We start from the raw sequence: 23,563 nt of genomic DNA on the forward strand, positions 1-23,563 counted from the left end.
AGCTCTCTTAGATTTTTTTCAGATGTTGCTGTCATTTACCGTCTTGTAAAGTCCTCAGATTGCAAAATGATTTAGGTAAGACATCTGTGTGGCGCGAAAAGTGGCAGTTGACCCTGAATAAAGAAGTCACATGAGTGCTCAAAAATGAAAATAGGAGTAATCCGCTGAATTACAGGCCCATATTACCAACGTCGATTACGCGATAAGTCACACAAATCTTAAGGCTGTAAATTCAACTAAATACTTAGGGGTTACAAATAATCTAAATTCGAACGATCACACAGATAATGTTGTGGGTAAAGCAAACCAAAGATCGCGATTCATTGACAGAACAGTTAGAAGGTGCAACAGATCCACAAAAGAGATTGCTTATACCACGCTTGTTCGCCCTATTCTGGAGTACTGATGTGCTGTGAGGGATCTGCATCAGGTGGGACTGACGGATGACATCGAAAAAGTTCAAAGAAGGGCAGCTCGTTTTGTACTATCGTAAAATAGAGGAGATAGTGCCACAAACATCATACGTGAATTGGAGTGGTAGTCATTAAAATATGATATTAATATAATTGTTCTTGTCATATTATTCATTTTATTTCACCTGTATATTGCTCCCTGTACATAGAACAGTATTTACATAATACCATATAAGTGGCATTCACACAAGCAAGTTACTACATCTGTCAACTTCTTCAGTAATATTATATGCTCATAATGTAAGTTGTATCTTTGTGTTTTAATTTCCGTTATGTTATGTGTATTCTTTAAAAACAGTCACACTGTGAAATCAAAGGAATATCTAAGTTGTAATATCTCTGAGAGAGAACAAAAAATAAAAAGAAGGTTCAAATGGCTCTGAGCACTGTGGGACTTAACTTCTGAGTTCATCAGTCCCCTAGAACTTAGAACTACTTAAACCTAACTAACCTAAGGACGTCACACACATCCATGACCGAGGCAGGATTCGAACCTGCGACCGTAGCGGTCTCGTGGTTCCAGACTGTAGCGCCTAGAACCGCTCGGCCACTCCGGCTGACTCTGAGAGAGAAAAGTCTGGCACTGTTGTATTTGTAAAATTGCAATCTTTGTGTCTGCTTCACATGTGGTAAATACATTGTGTGTGTGTGTGTGTGTGTGTGTGTGTGTGTGTGTGTGTGTGTGTTTTTGGTGCTTCGCACAATGTGGTGATGTGCAAATCATATAATTGCTGTATATATTTTGGAATATTTGAAAAATACATTCCTGCAACTTCGCAATAAAATAGCGCTGAATTTTCGATGTAAGTTCCATAAACACTTGACCTCACATATTTGTTTATTCTTTATTTCATTGTTTGGAGGTTATTTATGTTTACATAGGGCGCTTCTAACACTGTTTTCTACCGTAGGACACGAACACACCAATAATATTACGCCATAGTGGAAGAATAAAAATCGAAAACTGACGATCATGTAAAGTGTATCTTGCAAATCTCGTGAACAGCCGTCTGATGATGATCTTGACAGTTCGAAACCGGTTACGGCGCTATTTACTCAAATAAATAGCAGTATTGATAGTGGGTGTTTGCTGTCTTCATCTTTGTAAGAATAAACCAAAATTAAAACAAAGGCGTTTTTCGTTGCAATGGGATTTTCTCATGATATTTCAATCTCCAGTTTTCTCCTCGGATTGCGAGAACATTCTGTAGGCATCCACCTACACAGGGACAAATCATGGCTCGCACAGAAAAATTTAAGTGCCCGTTTCTCCCGGGCACCGTTGGAGAGTGGATCGGTAGAGAGACAGCATGAAGGTGGTTGGTTCCTCGAACCCCCTGCCAGGCACTTCATTATGAATAGCAATCACTTATACGCAAGCTAAGCCCAAATATCATCCAGCTCATTTTTGTATGCAGAGTACCCAGAATTTTAGGTTAGCCCAAGACAAATCATTAAAAATTTTGAAAAAGGAGCAAATAAGAGCCTCCCTGGGGCTACATCATACTTAGGAGAGGGACTGACGTAAAACACTTCACACGATGTGGCGCATAACAGGTCAAATAACATGATGTGGTGCATGAATGTATAATAAAATAGGAGTCTGACATATAGCAAAAGTATTTAGAATGCTTAACAGTTTAGTAAAACCAATCGATGAAGGATGAAGTCATAATTTGTAGTGTAACCCGTTTCACATGGTTTATTAAGGTGTTCCATCCACTTCAACAAAGTGATATGATATGCAAACAGGTAACTGGTGTGGGTAATCATGTTCCTGTGGCAATCCATAGTAACGCCGGTTCCCTTCGCATCACCGAAGTTAAGCGCTGTCGGGCTTGGGTAGCGCTTGGATGGGTCACCGTCCGGGTCAGCAGAGTGCAGTTAGCAATTGGGTTGCACTCTGTCCTTGTTAGGCCAGCTGAGAGCTACTTGGCCGGCCGCTGTGGCCGAGCGGTTCTAGGCGCTACAATCTGCAACCGCGAGACCGCTACGGACGCAAGTCCGAATCCTGCCTCGGGCGTGGATGTATGTGATGTGCTTAGGTTAGTTAGGTTTAAGTAGTTCTTAGCGGACTGATGACCTCAGATGTTAAGTCCCATAGTTCTCAGAGCCATCTGAACCATTTGAGAGCTACCTGACTGAGAAGTAGCAGCACCAGCCGCGTAAACTGACGACAGCCGGGAGAGCGGTGTGCTGAACACATGCCCCTCCGTATCCGGATCCGGTGACGCCTAAGGTCTAAGGATGACACGGCGGCCGGTCGGTTCCGTTGGGCCTCCAAGGCCTGTTCTGACGGTGCTTATTTGTTTGTTTGTTTGTGGCACTCCGTCAATGAAGCTATCCTTTATAACAGAGCACATACAGTACGTCGTTCAATCGTCAGCGCCAACACACCTCAAATGCGTGCTTAATAAATGAAATTTAACTGTGTTTGCTTGGCGCCTCCCGTCTGGTCTACAGTTCGCCTGGTGCAAGTATTTTCAGTTTACGCCATTTCGGCGACTTTGGCGTCTATGATGATGAAATGATGATACAGACCAGGGCTTCCCAACGTATGGTCCGCGGACCCCTTAGGGGTCCGCCGGCTCTTTCTCTAGGGGTCCGCGGCCACCTTTCACCAAATCGTGTAAAATTATGAGTAAAATTATTGAATAAAAATGTGAAAATCAAATTCAGAACTATTTTTTTTTTTCGTGTGAAAAACATGTGTACTTTTACTTCAGGTCGTATTCCCAAGCAGCCTTTGCGGTTCCTAAGTGAGAACGCATACGCAGATTAAAACTGTGTGCCCGACCGAGACTCGAACTCGGGACCTTTGCCTTTCGCGGGCAAGCGCTCTACCATCTAAGCTACCGAAGCACGACTCACGCCCGGTACTCACAGCTTTACTTCTGCCAGTACCGCGTCTCCTACCTTGCAAACTTTACAGAAGCTCGTATCAGCGCACACTCCGCTGCAGAGTGAAAATCTCATTCTGAACGCATACGCAGTTCAGTGCCGGAGAATGTGTCTTCTCTGATCAACTGTTTCGCAACAATACAGAACTGGAAAACGGCTTTATAAAAGAAGATTTCCAGAATCGATTTTGAGGTGTTTACCTGACCAACTAAAAGTGGAACTGGGACATCGGCTTACGAAATTCGGTTTTGGAAACGCATGTAAGCTGGCTGAATGTGTTCCCACACATTGCGCAACAGATGTCACAACTGTCCTTTAAAGGGAATTCCTTGGCCTCTTTTCTTTCGTGATGTCTTTGTATCCCGAATCATGGATCACAGCCGAGCGAAATGGCGGCGCAGTCTAAGGCGCCACATCGTGGATAGAGCGGCCGCTCCCGCCGGAGGTTCGAGTCCTCCCTCGGGCATATATATATATATATATATATATATATATATATATGTGTGTGTGTGTGTGTGTGTGTGTGTGTGTGTTGTCCTTAGCGGAAGTTAAACTTGGGTTAATAGTGGGTAAGACTAGCGACTGATGACCTCAGCAGTTAAGTCCCATAGACTTCACATATATTTGAACATTTTTCTTCGGATTTCACCACGAGAAACCACGCGCGCACACACACACACACACACACACACACACACACACACACACACACACAAACAAACACGACTGTCATGAAATATGCATGCTCCTTACACAACAGTAGCTAAACAGTGGAAGTGAACAGACCATAAGCGGCAGCTTGTCAACAGCGAACAGTTTGGACGTGACTTTGATTGCTCTTGGAGGAAGACAGCTCCAACGTGTGAAATGTCAATTACCAAGTAATTTTAATGAGGCTGTAGTGTGTTCAACAAAGGGAGGAAATCCACTAGTAAGTGTCTGGATACAGTAGGAATTCAAATTGGATTGTTAATTTCAAGTTTTTTTTTTTTCATTCATCTCTAAACCAAAGACTATTGATACTTCAGGGGGGGAGAGGGGGGGTGGTCATGGGGGACATGGCCCTTGCATTAAGAGCTTTCAGTTCCCATGGGTTTCGCTCTGAAATTTAAAGTTACTGTGCTCTTGACTGACTAGGGGTCCGCCGTGGATTTTCAACTGAAGAAGGGGTCCGCCAGCTGAAAAGGTTGGGAAGCCCTGATATAGACATTACAACACACAGTCCTCGAGCGGAGAAATTCTCGCACCCGGCGGGGAGTTTACCCAGGGGCCTCTTGCATGGCGTTCAGTCGTAATCACCATTCAGTTACGGACAAACGCGTGCTAGCACTTTCGGGTAATTTGTCCCTTTATGATGGCGTCAAAATATAACACCAGGGTGAGCATTAAGTCGTTCCCTGAGTACAGACATTTATTTTTAAGAAATTACGCTAGATACATCTATGCAATTTGTTGCAACTGCTAGTTTCATGTTAAGAGGTGACTCTCCGACGTCTTCATCGAGTCTTCAGATGACGTCCTGCTGTTGAGGGAAGGAAGTGACTGTAACATGAATTTCGCTATAATACGTGTGTTTATACTTTGTAATGTATTACTACCTTTACGACGTTTCTCATCGAGCCACATACGTTATCTCGCATTTCTAGCTGCTTCTCCCACACAAATAATGATAAAAATTCAGAAGTTCAGGGTCACCACCAGCCGAGGCCCGTCCTAACCATTTAGAAAAAAAAGGCAGCTGGAAAATTATTAGTCTAATTACTTTAATAATTTAATTAAAAGTATTCAAGTTTCTTTAAGTAGCCAGATAAATAGCACTCCATGTCGTGCATGAAGCAACTTGATTAATTCGGGATTGGAAATCGGAGTAAATGGGTAAGATCAACACCACAGAATTTATCTTTCACGTAGATTATTTATTGTATCTAAGTATTTCGTTTCACATCATGACTACACAGAACTGGTGTCTGACTAGAAATATTGAAGTAAGAATTACGTGAGAATGTAACAGAGCACAACATAACTACAGCAAGAATAAACACAGAAAACGGGGACGGCAGACAATGATACTATCATCTCCTTTGCATTCATACCATAAAAATACCTCAGTGAGATTCGCATTGCGATTCTACGCATGCACTATTCTGGACAGAGGTTTAGCCAAGACACGAGGTTGTGTGATAATTATTCAACATACTAACTGCGTCTGCTGCTTGCAAAGGGCCGAACTAGAGCACGTGGTGCATTCCGAATCAAACTGTTGTGCTGCTTTATAGAAAGCGCACGAAAGAACAGATATTCTTGCAGAAATTGTAGCTCATTAAAAAAGCAAACTGTTAACATAAAGCCTATTGCGGTGCCGTGGTGGACCAGAAGGGTCATTGATTACCAAACACGTGGCACAAAATCTACACACAAATACAAAAGCAATTTCCACAAAATATAAGATTAAAAATCATTAAAAATCATACTCGCTTCGACACAGTACTACGCTCACGTACGGTTGAAGTGATCCTAACCAGCTTTTCCTAATCAGATCTACCGTTTCAAATTCTACTTAATCGTTGCTCAAAATGAATAAAGTAACTTCCACACTTTTAACTCAAACACCCAAAAATCGCTTATTTAAAGGAATATAATTATGGCACATTCGGAAAAATAAGTCCTTACACACGCTTCAGTTAAGCTGAAGTTCTTAAGTATTTCAACAGTTAAACATAACGAAGTCCTAATTCAACCTGCTTCCTATCACCTGAAACCCCCCTTAAGAGCTACGATCCGTACTCACCAAGCATTCACCGAAGAGTGCCGCTTCCTCTTTCGAGATTACCTGGCTCCCCGTGCAGTGGAAGCTACCAGAGGGACAGCCCTCCGTCACCAATCTCACATACAAAAACAGCCTTAGACTGATGGGTAAACCTCTCTGTTCAGGTATTGGAAACCTAAGTTGGTCGTCCTGTGCTCTCCTTCGAACGAGAAGCAACATCGTCTGCTCTCAGCAGACGATGACCAACTCAGCGTTTCCCACAAAACAAAACCGAAATTACACATATAATATTCAATAGACCTTATTTGAATGCTCAGTCTTTCTGGAAGAGTTCATGAATTGAGCTAAAATCAGGCAGCAAAGTGAATAAGTTGTACCGAATTCGACAAGCGTCTTATGAAACGACTTCACAGAGACGTTCCAACTTCTAAGTCAATTTATGTGCTCCGTGGGCAACTGTATTTGCATACGTGCTTCGTTCATTGGCCGCATAATATCTTGGTGACATTCGAGTTCTCTCCCTGTCTTTGCGAACAGCTCTTCTTTTATTCGTGTCGTAACAGTTTGCACATCAGGAAGTGAACACATTATCCTTAACGTAACGCCACAAAAAATGTCAAGATGGGTTACGTACGGTGAACGAGATGGCTATGATGTTGAACCCACCCTCCCGATCCATTTGTCCAGAAAAGTTTTATGCACGAACTAGCGAACGAATAACCTGTGGTGTCACCGCCAGACACCACACTTGCTAGGTGGTAGATTAAATCGGCCGCGGTCCATTTAGTACATGTCGGACCCGCGTGTCGCCACTGTGTAATTGCAGACCTAGCGCCACCACAAGGCAGGTCTCGTGATACGAACAAGCACTCGCCCCAGTTGGACGGACGACCTAGCTAGCGACTAGATGTACGAAGCCTTTCTCTCTCATTAGCCGAGAGACAGAATAGCCTTCAGCTAAGTTAATGGCTATGAACTAGCAAGGCGCCATTAGCCTTACAGTGATTGTAATTAAAGTCTCCTGTGTATAGTCAAGAGCGATGTACCACAATGATTGATTAAAGATAAGTATTAATCCAGCTACGTACTTTTCTTCATAGTATTAATTACGTAGCCTGTTCCAGTACTTCACGCCCGTCTGCGTTAGTCTAGCGTGCATTTTCAGCCATCTCGAACTACAAGGTGTCGGCCCAGCTGCCGACACATCATAACCCCAAATGTGACGGTGCACCATCTTATTGAAGTACTAACAATGGTTGAAATTCCTGTAACTGTGGCTCAACGTGAAGCTCCAACATGTGCAGATAAAAGATTGCCATAACAGTTGAACCAGTGATAAATAATGGTTCAATAAGTGTGTTCTGCGTTAGGCCCCATCACACATCCACTTTCTGGCTGTTCCTCGTCTACCATAGCATGATTTTTTGGTGTCTCCGAATAGCTTATACGGACGTCTTTATTTCCACGGAAATGTGAAAAGTTGCTTCACTGGAAAAACAAACTTTATTGAGGTAGTCACATCTGCACCGATTCCTTCCAACATGTCCCTAGCCAACTCAGCAAGTTTCGCCTTATTTGTTACTCGTTTAGTGAAACGCCTTAAACATAGGTCAGAACCATTTGTTCAGTCTCAATAAGCCACACAGAGCTATTTATAATTTCTACTCCACTTCACTCATGTAACTAGATACGTGTTCTAGTAAACGACATTAATAATTCTATACGCACAACAATGTGTAAGTGAAGTGCGCTCTTCTAATACGAACACATCGAGTATTCAGGGACCTGAAGAAAGTAAAATGTAACACCGAAATGGATTGCAGCAGATCATTCATATAAATACAGCTGAAGGTGTCATACTTACTAAATAAAGATCGTGTTAAAATGTCTTTTCTAGCTTATGTGAAACCTCCTTCCTCTCTGGCCGAGCTCCTGCAATCTCGGCACTTTATTTTACAGAGTCCCAACTCACTGCTTTTGTTACTGGGCAAAATTCCTCTTGCTTCAAGACTTGTTCAAGAAAATTTACGTCTGAAATGCGGATTTTAACTTTCCGTGTAGGAAAACATTTTGCAAAGATTGTTTTTGTTGCGCAGTGTTGTCTAATTATGCCTTGCTCGTTTAAAAATGTACTTTACAAGGTCGTAATATGACGTTCTTGCTAACTGTTCCTTTAGAAAAATCTCTTTAATAGTATGTAGTTCCTTGGCTCTTTACTCATTTGATGTTGTTGCTAAACACTATAATTTAAGCACAGCAGATGAAGCTCTCACTAAATATGACCAACGAGTTACAGTAAATCACACAGTATCCGACCTGTGGCTGTTTTATGTGAACATTATTTCTCATGTTTTACAGATCACTTACGTCAACTGAGGGGCACATTTTCTTGCAGAAATTGCTGAGAGTAACCTGGGACTCATCGCAGATGATGCAGTTATGTACAATGAAGTACCGTTTGACAAAATCTGCACAAATATTCAGTTAGGTCTTGAAAATATTTTAAGTGTTGCAAAGATTGATAACTTGCTTTAAATATTCAGAAATGTCAAATTTAGCGCTTCACAAAACTAAAAGAAAGAAATAGTATCGTATCACAGTCAGTAGTTCTCAAATTCGTACAAATACATTGATGCATTGACCGACTGAAAATCTTGCGATGAAGAAAATTGCGCGGATCATAAAACTATCACTTTTAATGTAGTTACATGACCACTGCATCACAGTGTCAGTGGTTTACACAGTATTAAATAGAAAATCAGTGACAAAAAATTAAGAGGTTTTGAAGAGTATATTAAACAAGAACGGGAACAGATGTATGTACATCCAACTGCCACAATGACTCTGAAAAACATGGACACAGAACTGAGTGTGTTGGTAGAAAAGGAAACGCACATCGACAGATTCGTGGCAGACTATGAAACTAGTATAGACACAGGACGCAAAAAGGCCTTCGTATCTAAGAAGGCAATTCATAACTAAGAAGTACAATCGTGAAAAAAAATGTAGTTTCTTTTTTGTAAGCAATCCATGGAATGCAGTTTATCGTTTAAAATTAGACAGAGTAAGGATGACATCCTCCATGATGGCTATATAAAATCAAAACGGTGTGATGACATTAAATCTGGAGCATACATTTAACTACATGGTAGACCACTTCATTCCTGCAAACAAAGAATGTGGAGATGCTGAATGCCATAAAGTAATTTCGGCGCTTTTCAGCAAAAGCTGGAAGAACAGAAGACGATACGGATTTCAACCAATAGGAAATTCGTACGGTGTTAAAACATATGCATTAAAAACAGGCTCTCAGACCGAGCGAGGTGGCGCAGTGGTTAGACACTGGACTCGCATTCGGAAGGACGACGGTTCAATCCCGCGTCCGGCCATCCTGATTTAGGTTTTCTGTGATTTCCCTAAATCACTCCAGGCAAATGCCGGGATGGTTCCTCTGAAAGGGCACGGCCGACTTCCTTCCCCATCCTTCCCTAATCCGATGAGACCGATGACCACGCTGTCTGGTCTCCTTCCCCAAACCAACCAACCAACCAGGCTCTCAGAGTACATGGTATGCTAGCCGCTGTGGCCGAATGGTTCTAGGCGCTTCAGTCCGAAACCGCGCTGCTGCTACGGCCACAGGTTCGAATCATGCATCGGGCATGGATGTGTGTGATGTCCTTAGGTTAGTTAGGTTTAAGTAGTTCTGAGTCTAGGGGACTGATGACCTCAGATGTTAAGTCCCATAGTGATTAGAGCCATTTGAAGTACATGGTACACATAGTACAATTCTACTTAGAGTATTCAAGACATTCCCTCAGTTTATTAGAACAATCTACAATCATTGCCTTCAAACTCCATGCTCTCTAAAACTATGAAAGAGAGCTACGACAATAACAATTGTCAAACCTGGACAACAACGCAGCAAAGAAATCATTAAGTTTTACATAAAGCTTCTACATAAAAATCAGTACGGTTTCACTTCGCAAACAGGCACGACTCATGCGTTAATGGCGGTCTAAAAGTTTGTCGTTAGCAGTCTCACGACCAAAATGTCTTTCACTATGGTCAGTCGGGATCTACAAGCAGCTTTCGACACAGCTTGGTAGCCGAGTATGTTAAAAACGTTGAGTTAATTTGAATATCCTGTATTACTTGAAACGCAGCTACTTTAGCCAAAGAACCTCAACGTTAACAGTCACCAAACTTTAGATAGAGAGAAAAAAAAAAACAGAGAGCGTCCACAAGGGTCTTGTTGCAGACCAGTTCTGTGAAGTACATTTCATAATTCTTTACTTAGCTTTCGTTACGTAAGGGAATTCTGTGATGATTGTTATTGGGGACGATCCAGTTCTACTCACTAAAGGAAAAAGCGGTCTTGAAACTGAGAACATCTGCAACACGTCTAGGCGCTGCAGTCTGGAACCGCGAGACCGCTACGGTCGCAGGTTCGAATCCTGCCTCGGGCATGGATGTGTGTGATGTCCTTAGGTTAGTTAGGTTTAACTAGTTCTAAGTATTAGGGGACTTATGACCTCAGAAGTTGAGTCCCGTAGTGCTCAGAGCCATCTGCAACACGAACACGCAACAAATCGCGGCTTGGGTTGGTAATAACAAACTCCAGTTCGACGAACAGAAATCGAATGCTGTGCTCGTCACAACGTAAAGGCGGTGTGAATCATCAAAAATTAGCACTTAACTTAAGAACAGAAAACCTCAAGAGGTGGATCATCTAAAATATCTGGGAGCCACAATCGGTAGAAAGTTTACACTCAACAAACATAGGCCTATTCAACACACTTCAGACGGATAATGAACGCCGGTGTGGCCGGGCGGTTCTAGGCGCTTCAGTCTGGACCGCGTGACCGCTACGGTTGCAGGTTCGAAGCCAGCCTCAGGCATGGATGTGTGTGATGTTCGTAGCTTAGGTTAGGTTTAAGTAGTTCTAAGTTCTAGGGGACTGATGACCAAAGATATTAAGTCCCATAGTGCTCAGAGCCATTTGAACCATTTTTGATAATTAACACTCTCTCAACATCAACCAGACTCACTTGGGGTCCGCGCGAACTACTTATGAAGGAACGGTAGTACCTGTGTTGTCGCACCCACTGCCCCTCTGGATAGCATCACTAGAGGGACAATACAACAGCACTAAAATTAGTAGAGCACAACGACTAATGAATGTAGAGATAATGAAAGCTTATAGGACGACATCCGACCACCAGGTCTCGGGCCCATAACTAATAAGGTACAAAAATGGCGAAATACAACGTAGTCACTTATAAAGGCGCCAGACAAACTACACTCCTGGAAATGGAAAAAAGAACACATTGACACCGGTGTGTCAGACCCACCATACTTGCTCCGGACACTGCGAGAGGGCTGTACAAGCAATGATCACACGCACGGCACAGCGGACACACCAGGAACCGCGGTGTTGGCCGTCGAATGGCGCTAGCTGCGCAGCATTTGTGCACCGCCGCCGTCAGTGTCAGCCAGTTTGCCGTGGCATACGGAGCTCCATCGCAGTCTTTAACACTGGTAGCATGCCGCGACAGCGTGGACGTGAACCGTATGTGCAGTTGACGGACTTTGAGCGAGGGCGTATAGTAGGCATGCGGGAGGCCGGGTGGACGTACCGCCGAATTGCTCAACACGTGGGGCGTGAGGTCTCCACAGTACATCGATGTTGTCGCCAGTGGTCGGCGGAAGGTGCACGTGCCCGTCGACCTGGGACCGGACCGCAGCGACGCACGGATGCACGCCAAGACCGTAGGATCCTACGCAGTGCCGTAGGGGACCGCACCGCCACTTCCCAGCAAATTAGGAACACTGTTGCTCCTGGGGTATCGGCGAGGACCATTCGCAACCGTCTCCATGAAGCTGGGCTACGGTCCCGCACACCGTTAGGCCGTCTTCCGCTCACGCCCCAACATCGTGCAGCCCGCCTCCAGTGGTGTCGCGACAGGCGTGAATGTAGGGACGAATGGAGACGTGTCGTCTTCAGCGATGAGAGTCGCTTCTGCCTTGGTGCCAATGATGGTCGTATGCGTGTTTGGCGCCGTGCAGGTGAGCGCCACAATCAGGACTGCATACGACCGAGGCACACAGGGCCAACACCCGGCATCATGGTGTGGGGAGCGATCTCCTACACTGGCCGTACACCACTGGTGATCGTCGAGGGGACACTGAATAGTGCACGGTACATCCAAACCGTCATCGAACCCATCGTTCTACCATTCCTAGACCGGCAAGGGAACTTGCTGTTCCAATGCACGTCCGCATGTATCCCGTGCCACCCAACGTGCTCTAGAAGGTGTAAGTCAACTACCCTGGCCAGCAAGATCTCCGGATCTGTCTCCCATTGAGCATGTTTGGGACTGGATGAAGCGTCGTCTCACGCGGTCTGCACGTCCAGCACGAACGCTGGTCCAACTGAGGCGCCAGGTGGAAATGGCATGGCAAGCCGTTCCACAGGACTACATCCAGCATCTCTACCATCGTCTCCATGGGAGAATAGCAGCCTGCATTGCTGCGAAAGGTGGATATACACTGTACTAGTGCCGACATTGTGCATGCTCTGTTGCCTGTGTCTATGTGCCTGTGGTTCTGTCAGTGCGATCATGTGATGTATCTGACCCCAGGAATGTGTCAATAAAGTTTCCCCTTCCTGGGACAATGAATTCACGGTTTTCTTATTTCAATTTCCAGGAGTGTATAAACATCACAGTAGAGCCAGGGTTCCGAAACTTTACCTTTGACGAAGTACTTCGACGATCCTGATACTTCGGTGGAACACCTGTTTTATTTTGAAGGTTAATAGAATTTTAAAAGATTAGCAAAACTTGTTTTATTCAGAGACTACTTCAATTTTAAACCATAACTAGAAAGGTACGTGGGCGTAGATAAAGATGAGATGGAAGATATGATACTGGGAGAAGAATTTGACAGAGCTCTGAAAGATATAGCTCGAAACGAGGCCACAGGGGTAGACGATATTCCGCCAGAACTACTGATAGCCTGGTGTGCAAGAGGTACGAGACAGGCGAAATATACTTAGAGAAGAAGGTAGTAATTCTAGTTCCAAACAAAACTATTGCTGACAGCTGTGAAAACTGCCGAACTATCCGTTTAATAAGTGACGATTGCAAAATACTAAAACGAATTCCTTACAGAAGAGTGGAAAAATTGGTGGAAGCCCACCTCGGAGAAAATAAATTTGAATTCCGCAGAAATGTAGGAAAACGCGAGGCACTACTGACCCTATGACATACTTTAGAACATAAGTTAAAGAAAGGCAAACCTACCTTTATAGCATTTTTTGATTTAGAGAAAGCTTTTGACAGTGTTCACTGGAATACTCTCTTTGAAATTTTGAAGGCAGCAGGGGTAACATACTGTTTACAACTAGTACAGGAACCAGACGGAACTTGCAAGAGTCGAGGGTTATGAAAGGGAAGCACTGATTGAGAAGGGAGTGAGACAGGGTTGTAGGCTATTCCCGATGTTATTCAACCTGTACACTGAACAAGCAGTAAACGTAACCAAAGAAAATTTTGGAGTAGGAATTATAGTTCAGGGAAAATAAATGAAAACTTTAAGTTTTGCCAATGACATGAGACAGCGAAGACTTGGAAGAGCAGTTGAACGGAATGGACATTAGCTTGAAAGGAAGGCATACGATGAACATCAACAAAAGCAAAACAAGGATAATGGAATGTAGCTGAATTGAATTAGGTGATGCTAAGGGAAGTAGATTAGGAAACGAGACACTTCAAATAGTAGATGAATTCTGCTATTTTGGCAACAAAATAATTGCTGATGGCAGAAGTGGAGAATATATAAAATGTAGACTGGCAATGGCAAGAAAAGCATTTCTGAAGAAGAGAAATTTGATAATATCGAATACAGATTTAAGTGCTACGAAGTCTTTTCTGAAGGTATTTGTTTGGAGTGTTGCTATATATGGAAATGAAATATGGACGATAAACAGTTTAGAAAAAAAAGAGAAGCTTTCGAAATGTGGCGCTACAGAAGAATGTTGAAGATTAGATAGGTAGATCACGTAAGTAATGAGGAAGTACTGAACTGAACAGGGGAGACAAGAAATTTGTGGCAACTTGACCAAAAGGGATCGGCTGATAGGACGCATTCTGAGACATCGAGGGATGACCAATTTAGTACTGGAGCGAAGTGTGGGGGGTGAAAATCCTGGAGGGAGATCAAGGGATGAATACACTAAGCAGACGTATGTTTCAGTAGTGATTCGGAGATAAACAGGCTAGTACAGGATAGAGTAACATGGAGAGCTGCATCAAACCAGTCTTTGGACTGAAAATCGTAATATTTTTTTAAAAAAAATTATAAATATTTTCAATATGATAAAAAGCAGCGGTATTATTAATAGTTTTTCGCGGAGCACTTAATCACTTCCTACAGAAAACCAGTGTTTCGTGAAATGCGGTTGCCCTAGAATACAAAAGCTGGCCACTCCCAACAGACTTCTCGATAATAACTGAGAAGACATATATAGTAAGTAATACTCTGTTCAAATATACGACGGAGTGGGTTTAGGGGTGACAGTATTTATCAACGAGAAACTTATTGATCGCAATTTCTTGTGTGTTCTTTGAATCTAATGTAACGACTGCGCAAAATTCTGAATCGGTCAAGCAGGATGAAATTATAAAATTAGATTCGAAGAAAACACAAGAAATTGCAACAGCAATCAACGAAGCTTTTACCAGCATCTCGAAAACCAAAACCACAAAGCAGAACATATCGAAAATAAATTACAGGTTCTGCGCAGAATACCGAAGAGACGTACCATGGACATCGTGGAAAAATTTGAAATATGCACAAAAAATATGACCGCGTGGTCCAAGGCGCCTTGCCACGGTTCGGGCGGCTGCCCCGTCGGAGTTACGAGTCCTCCGTCGGGCATGGGTGCGTGTGCTGTCCTTAGTTAAAGTCAGATTAAGTAGTGTATAAGCCTAGGGACAATGACCTCAGCAGTTTAGTCCCATAGGAACTCATCACAAATTTAAATTTAAAAAAAAAATTGCAGACGATATCCTTAATGAACAAATCGATCTCAAACACACAAGTTATCTACAAGATATTATTGACATTTCGTGAAACAAGATAAGATAAAAACCACAGATACAAATGATAACACAAGTGTAATAGCATTTAATGGCGAATAACAACACTGACTACAATATATTGCAGTGTAAACGTAAAGCGTCAGCGAGAATACATTGTCATTCCAGCTGTCAAAAGAATTTTGCCAAAATATTCTATACAAACAAAACTTACCTGATTATAGCTATTTGGCAACAAATTGATAGATGATGGTCTACTCACTGATGCAATACGGGCATCTATTCCGTCTAGGTGTAATTAGGTACACAAACTGTCATTTCTGTACAGCTTTTATAAACGTAACTAGACTCACCAAATGTAACATCGACAGGTTCTCTTGAGAAAGGCGTTATAGCAGAAACAAACTTGTAGCAAAGAAGAAGGATTACTAATTATACCATTTGCAGCTTACCCGGTATTATTCATTTCGAAATGTCATATTATGACATTAGATTCGTTACGAAATCCGAAGAATCGTAACTTTTTTAATGCAAGATATAAGACGTCAAATGAGAAGATGCGCGTGCACCGTCGCCAGATAGATTTCGGATGGACTGAAGCTCATATAGGGGTGTAAGGCTGTGAACTAGCTGTTAATCTGGCTAAGAGAGAAACTGGGTCACGGGAGACGGCAAACCACTGCATAACACCTACAAGTACAATAAAGAAAAAAAACTAAGAGGTGAGTTAGAAAAAAATGGAAACTGAATGGCAACGAATTGGAAAAGGGAAAAACATGAAATCGTATTTTCCCAACGTCCAGCAATGTTTAACTATTAAGCTACTGCTAATCGCTGAATTTTACAGCCACTTTAACGGACTATGTGTAACTGAAAGCCTATTTTAAACGACTGGAAATGACCAAAGGCGCACTGTGAACATAGAGGAGACCAAAATACCGCAGTATTGTTCTGCAATAATTTAACGACAGAGAAGGACTGTCTCAGGAAGAAAATAACTTAAAATGTAGAACGATGGGCCATCAATAAATTAGGCTTAGTTCACAAATTCACCAGAGATGTTTACAGCTTTCGTAATCCGACAAGATTCTCAGTTGTATGACAATCATTTGGTATGAACTACAGCTTCATACCTATCCTGACTACCGTTGATATACGATAGAAGCCTAACAGATTTGCTAGCGTAACTCGGTCAGTCATTGACACAGTTATTACATTGTTCAAACGCACAACCGTAGATACAAATGTGACACTTACGTTAATTGCTAGCGCTCGACACATTCTAGTTTTATATTTGAAAAGTTAAGCACCCGATACATCCGATTTTTTAGAATAAACCTCCATTTGACTTGGTGTTACTTGCCCTAAAGAAGACACGCAATTTGCAGACAGACAGCTTTCGGCCACAGCCTTCATCAGAAAAGAGAATAACACACCACTCATACACACAAGAAAGCACATCTCATGCACACGTGACGACCTGCTCCAGCATTCAGTTTTATATTTTGTACTGGATTCGGCTATTGTGCCATTACCGAGTACAGTGCTAAAACTTCTTTGACCATTAACACATCATGTCTGATAAGGTAGTCCAAAGCAGGTAAACAAGATTAACACATGACTTTAAGATATAACTGTTAAATGTAATCTTACCCTGCCACACATCACCATTGAAATCCTCTGTCTGTGCACAAGTTTTGAAAGCTTCGTGAGAGGTAAGATATACAAACGGAAAACTTTTCACTTATGATCGTTCTTTCGTCTTGCCGTTGGCTCCAGTTCTTGCGTCTAGGGATACATTCTTGCCGCTGATATTTTGATTTAACGTTGTGAGTTCCTTATGACTAAATATCTGATGGACATTTTCCTCTATTATTCTTGAATTTTATTCTATGTCACATTTTTCAGAATCACGCAAACTATACAATTTTCACGCCTATCACACCACAGATTACATTATTAGTAACACAATCAAAAACACCCCTGATTCCATCAGAGGTATGCCCACTATACTAACATTCTGCGGTACTCTCAATATTCCAAACAGTTTACAAAGCGAATAATTTCATGAGGAAAGAAGAATCTTCAAATTATATCATTATTTTATAAATGCGTCCAGAAATAAATTTAATAATTAGCTTTAGTTTGTGCAATTAATAATATGAATTTTAAATATGTCAGATATTTCGTAATTTTTGCTATTTTTAAAAGAAGAGTAATTTTAACTGCACATACAGAGTGTGGTGTCACCGCCAGACACCACACTTGCTAGGTGGTAGTTTTAAATCGGCCGCTGTCCATTAGTACAAGTCGGACCCGCGTGTCGCCACTGTGTGATCGCAGACCGAGCGCCACCACAAGGCAGGTCTCGAGATACGGACTAGCACTCGCCCCAGTTGTACGGACGCCTTTGCTAGCGACTACACGGACGAAGCATCGCTCATTAGCCGAGCAGATAGTTAGAATAGCCTTCAGCTAAGTCAAAGTCTACGACCTAGCAAGGCGCCATAGCAATTGATAGTTTGATAGTTATCGTATGAAATGTCTCATCAAGAACGCTGTATACAAATGGTGGATTAAAGTTAAGTATTCCAGCAGCTACGTACTTTTCTTTATAGCATTTATGAAGTATCCTGTTTCAGACCATCAAGTCCGCCTGCTTGCTTAATGGCCGCCTCCCTTAAATAATGTGCTTAGTGTTGGCAATCTGTCAACACTACACAGAGTGTAACAAATTATTTTCCCTTTATACATTTTAGCCTGAAATATAACATATTGCATACAAAAGCAAATGAAATTCTTTCATTAACTTCTCATGGTTGGGATTCACCGTCATATGATATTTCTTGAAAGACGTCATAGTCGCCGTTGATTGTATAAAATATTTATTGTTACTATTGCAATTTCGGCCTTATGGCCATTTTCAGGTAAACTGCAAAAGTTAAATTCTGCCAGAATATAAAACTATCTGACATGAGTACATTCTTTCAGTGAAACAGCCGAGATAATGTTCACGAGATTCGAGATTAATCCTGGTATCGGCTACTTCTATAGAAAAAAGGTTATGTTAGAAAGGAGTGTCCCATTACAGAATGAGTTGTGTTATCTTTGTTGATCTAAAATTCTAGGGGTAACAATTTATGTCAAGTTTCACACGGTGGCAGACTTCGGTTGACTGGCAGAATACTAGGGAAAATACAATCAGTATTGCAAAACACTCGTGCGACCTATTCTAGGATATTGCTCAAGTGTGTGGGACCCATACTAAATAGGACCAGTGGCAGACGCTAGACTTATACAGAGAGGCGCATTGTGAATGGTCGCAGGTTTGTTTGAGCCGTGGGGGGAGGGGGGGGGTCTCACAGATATGCTGAAGAAACTGAACTGGCGGGCTCTCGCGGACAGACGCAAACTATCCCGAGGATGCCTACATACAAAGTTTCGAGGACCGGCTTTAAATCATGAATCTAGGAATATACAACGACCATCTACGCATTGCTCCTGAGGAGCTTAGGTTAACTACATCGCTCACGAAAGCGTTAAGGCAATCACGCTTCGCGCTCTCCATACGTGAATGTGACGGGAAAAGGCCCTAACAACCTGTACAGTGAGACGTACCCTCTGCCATGCACTTTACAGTGGCCTACACAGCAAAGTATGGATGTAGATGAAGGTCAAAAAGCTGTCGCTTGCTAGTACTTTACAATAAATATTTTTTTAAACACTGACTGTTAAAAACTGTAAAATTTTACTGTTTATTTGCTGCTACTGACCGATTTCGACTTCATTATCAAGCGCGTACGCAGTATAAATGTTTCGAGAAATATTACAACCAGGCGCCTTTTCTTTTATTCGAAATGGTTCAAATGGCTCTGGGCACTATGGGACTCAACATCTGAGGTCGTCAGTCCCATAGAACTTAGAACTACTTAAACCTAACTAACCTAAGGACATCACACACATCCGTGCCCGAGGCAGGATTCGAACCTGCGACCGTAGCGGTTGTTTTACTCTTAACATTTTATCTTCCGTTACCGATTTCATCAGATGAAACACATTTATTGCATGTTTGTAACATTGTGAGGGTCATGCAGCTGCGGCAAGATACATGGAAGCACTGAATGTGGCGAGAATTATCCACATTATCAGATCGATTTAGCTGCATCACGTAGTATACCTCTGCAACATGCCGCAAGAGGTGTGACATGTAAATCAATCCATCCGTCACTCATGAGCATTGCCACAACCTGTATCGAATACGAACAGGTAGATTCTAAATGTGGAACAACTTGACATCCATCCACTGAAGAACTGCATTTTATCACATATGAACCCCGATAAGATTCAGATGATAGTAGCAGTTCTGCTATCCCGCGTCCGGCCATCCTGATTTATTTTTTCCGTGATTTCCCTAAATCGCTCCAGGCAAATGCCGGGATGGTTCCTTCGAAAGGGCACGGCCGACTTCCTTCCCCATCCTTTCCTAATCCGATGAGACCGATGACCTCGCTGTCTGGTCTCCTTCCCCAAAAACAGCCAGCAGTTCTGCTAGTAATCAACCACGTAACAGTAAAGAACGGGAAAGTTAAAATAGTGGAACAATTTAAATACCTAGGAGAAGTTTTAACATCAGAGTACGGTGATGTGGAAGCTCCATACTTACCAATCGTATACAACAACTCTGTCGACGAAAGATCCGTGACCAAAGAATGGAAGTTGCCCAGGTCCGTCCATTATTCAAAAAAGGTAATAGGAGTAATCCACTAAATTACAAGTCCATATCATTAACGCCGATATCCAGCAGGATTTTGGAGCATATATTGTGTTCGAACATTGTGAATTACCTCCATGAGAACCATCTATTGGCACACAGTGAACACGGATTTAGAAAGTATCGTTCTCGTGAAACACAAGCAACTTTACTCACGCGCAGTTTTGAGTGCTATCGACAAGGGACTTCAAATTTATTCGTTTTTTTCTAGATTTACAGAAGGCTTTGACGTTGTACCTCACAAACGGGCTGTAATCGAATTGCGTGCTTTTGCAATATCGCCTCAGTTGTGCGACTGGATTCGTGAATTTCTGTCAAAGAGGCTACAGTTCGTAGTAAATAACGGAAAGTCATTGAGCAAACCAGAAATGATTTTTGGAGCTCCTCAAGGTATTGTTATAGACCCGGTGCTGTTCCTTACCTATATAAATGATTTAGGACATAATCGGAGCAACCGTCTTAGGTTGTCTGCAGATGATGCTGCCGTTTATCATCAGAACATCAATATGATTTAGATAAGATATCCATATGGTGCGAAAATTGGCAACTGACCCTACATAACGAAAAGTGTGAGGTCGTCCACATGGGTGCTAAAAGGAATCCGTTAAACTTCGGTTACACATAAATCAGTCAAACCTGAAGGCCGTATTTCAACTAATTGCGTAGAAATTACAGTTATAACAACTTAAATTTGAAAGAACACACAAAGTGTTTTGGAGAAGGAGAACCAAAGACTGCGTTTTATTGGCAGAACACTTAGAAGGTGCAACAGATCTACGGAAGAGACTACGCTTGTCCGTCCTCTTTTCGAGTAGTATTGCGCGTTGCGGTGTCCTTACCAGAGAGAATTAACGGAGTACATCGAGAAGGTTTAAAGAATATCAGCAACTTTTATACTGTCGAGAAATCGTTAAGACAGTGCCACGAACATGATACAGAATTTGGGGTGGACATCATTAAAACAAAAGCTTTGCTAGTTGTGGTCGGATCCTGTCACGAAATTTCAGTCACCAACTTTCTGTTCCGAATGCGGAAATATTTTGTTGACGCCGACGTAGAAACGACAATTATAATAAAATAAGGAAAATCAGAGCTCGCACGGAAACATATAGGCGCCCACTTCATCTTGTATTATATCCGTGCGCTGTTAGTGTCTAGAACAATAGAGTATTATTGTGAAGGTGGTTCGATGGACGCTCCACCAGTCACTTGCGTGTGATTTGGAGGATATCCATGTAGGTGTAGATACATAGTGGGCGAGAGACCTGCATGGGAAAAAAGAACTAACAAAATAATGAAAAGTCAAAAATTAACAGGGTTTACATACAGTAATATGTATCTGTCAATCAAAACTAAATTAAAACATTATAAGATTGTTGTCTGACGAGAGGTGACATACAGAAGTGAAACTCTTTTCAACGTCACCCAGAAAAATAGAATCGAGAAAATCTTAAAAGTAGAGCCAATACTTACATAAGAAACATCAGAAGAAAGGACAACGGCGGATGTGTACAACGAACTGGTGCCCCTTACAGATATGATACGGAAGAAAGGACCTCTTTTTTTTTTGTCACATTGGACAGCAAGAAAAATTATAGAGAAACCTAGAAAGATGAAGCAACAAGTAGGATGGATAAAGGAAATCAGGGAGGATATAAAAGAGCCAGAGGTATCCGTGGACGATATGCAAAACAAAACAGAAAATTTAAACAAACTGAAAAAAATAAAAAATAAGATTTAAGCCAAAAGTAGACAAGCGACAAAAAATAAAAAGGGTATTTACAGATGAGAAACGACGAAAAATTTGAGAACGAATGAAAAAATATGGGTCAATTCGAAACGAGAACTTATTGAAGAAGATGATCAAAAATGAATGACTGAAGTGGTCCAATGACGCCATAAAAGCGGAAGAAGTATAACCTCAACGTATACTTTCTCTACATCCATGCGCAGAAAATATGGTCTACATATCCATGTACAACTTGAGGTACATATAACTGTGATAAAATTTGGTTCTTCAGTAGATGGATGTCAAGTTCGTGCTTCAGCACTATTACATGTGGATGTCTCACATGCTTTAGAGCCTTTCTGTTCTATTCGATACAGATCGTGCTAATGCTGATGTCTGGTTCTATATGTAGACGGCTGTATTAACTTATATACCGCATCTTCTGTGGCATGTTGCATGGAGATAGTATACATGTGCTTCATAATGACTTCGCAGTTAAAATAAACCAACAGCAACAATAGACGATAACATTTTACAGCCTCTAACGGATAACGTTTTCTTTCGAAAAATATATCGAGGCTGTTTAGGAAAGTAGTAAATTAGTAAGGCGTGTTAACCCTTTCGAGAGATGTTACACCTGTGATCGAATCACCAGATGGATCTTAACAGGTCCCCCGATATGGGAACAGACGCCTTTCGTAGCCAACCACTTCGGTAACAGATCCTACTGATTTTTGTAGCTGGAACGACATGTTGACCACGAAGCCGCTTGTTGCAAGTCAGACGCGGTGTCATTGTTGTTTTGCTTTCTCGGTTCTCCTCTCCGACTTAAGGTCCGTTGAACTTGTCAGAAGAACATCCCAAGTACAGAAATATCGAAGAATTTGGAATTAGCACATAAATTCACCCAAAACAGATATAATACAAGATCAGGGATCAGCTTCATTCCAGGCAAAAATTAAACATTATACAACAGTAATAAACCGGAAGCACTCAATAGAAGGGGTGAACAAGAAGAACCGGAAAAGAAAGAAAGGAAAATACTCAGAAAAATTTAGGGCCCGAAAAGATGAAAGATAACAACTGGACGAAGAGGAGAAATAAAGATCTGTACAGAAACATAGAAACCATCACAGACAATAAGAAAGGGCAGACTAAAGTCTTACGGTTTATAGAATGAATGAACTAGGCTAACGAAGAAAAAATTTAATTTCATTTCCCAAATTCAAAAGCACCACGGGAGGGCAGGTAGAGACAGGAAGGGACTTGATAAAACTTAACGTCACAGAAGACACCATACAGAACAGGGAAGATTACGGTATGTTGATAATTTTTACTTTAGGACCATCTTATTACAAATGAATGAAACACAATTTTCGTGCCATACGCATTTCGCCTTTATTCTCTGCAAGGCATCTTCAGTGGCAGCTTCCGTAGATGTTGTTCTAAACGTTGTGTTTTTGTGGCATTTTTGGCACTGTTCTTCTTCTTCTTATTTCCATTTTAATTTTTTTATTTACTTACTTTCTTTTGCGTACTTCACAGAGCTGAACATTTGTTTCGATGCTCCCAAAACAAGTGTTCAGTTTCTAGTGCTGTGAATTTCAAATCGTAAGAAGAACAGCTCCAAAAAATGGAACAAAGGCGCAAAGTGTAGAACAACATTCACGGAACCTGCCACCGAAGACGCCTTACAAAGAATAAAGGCGCAATGTGTATGGCACGAAAATTGTTACATTCAGTTGTAATTAGACGGTCCAAAAGTAAAGATTATCGACATATCGTAATATTACACGCAACTGAGGGCGACAAAAGTTGAGG

The sequence above is a fragment of the Schistocerca serialis genome, chromosome 12 (assembly GCF_023864345.2).
Source record: "Schistocerca serialis cubense isolate TAMUIC-IGC-003099 chromosome 12, iqSchSeri2.2, whole genome shotgun sequence".
Classification (NCBI taxonomy): domain Eukaryota; kingdom Metazoa; phylum Arthropoda; class Insecta; order Orthoptera; family Acrididae; genus Schistocerca; species Schistocerca serialis.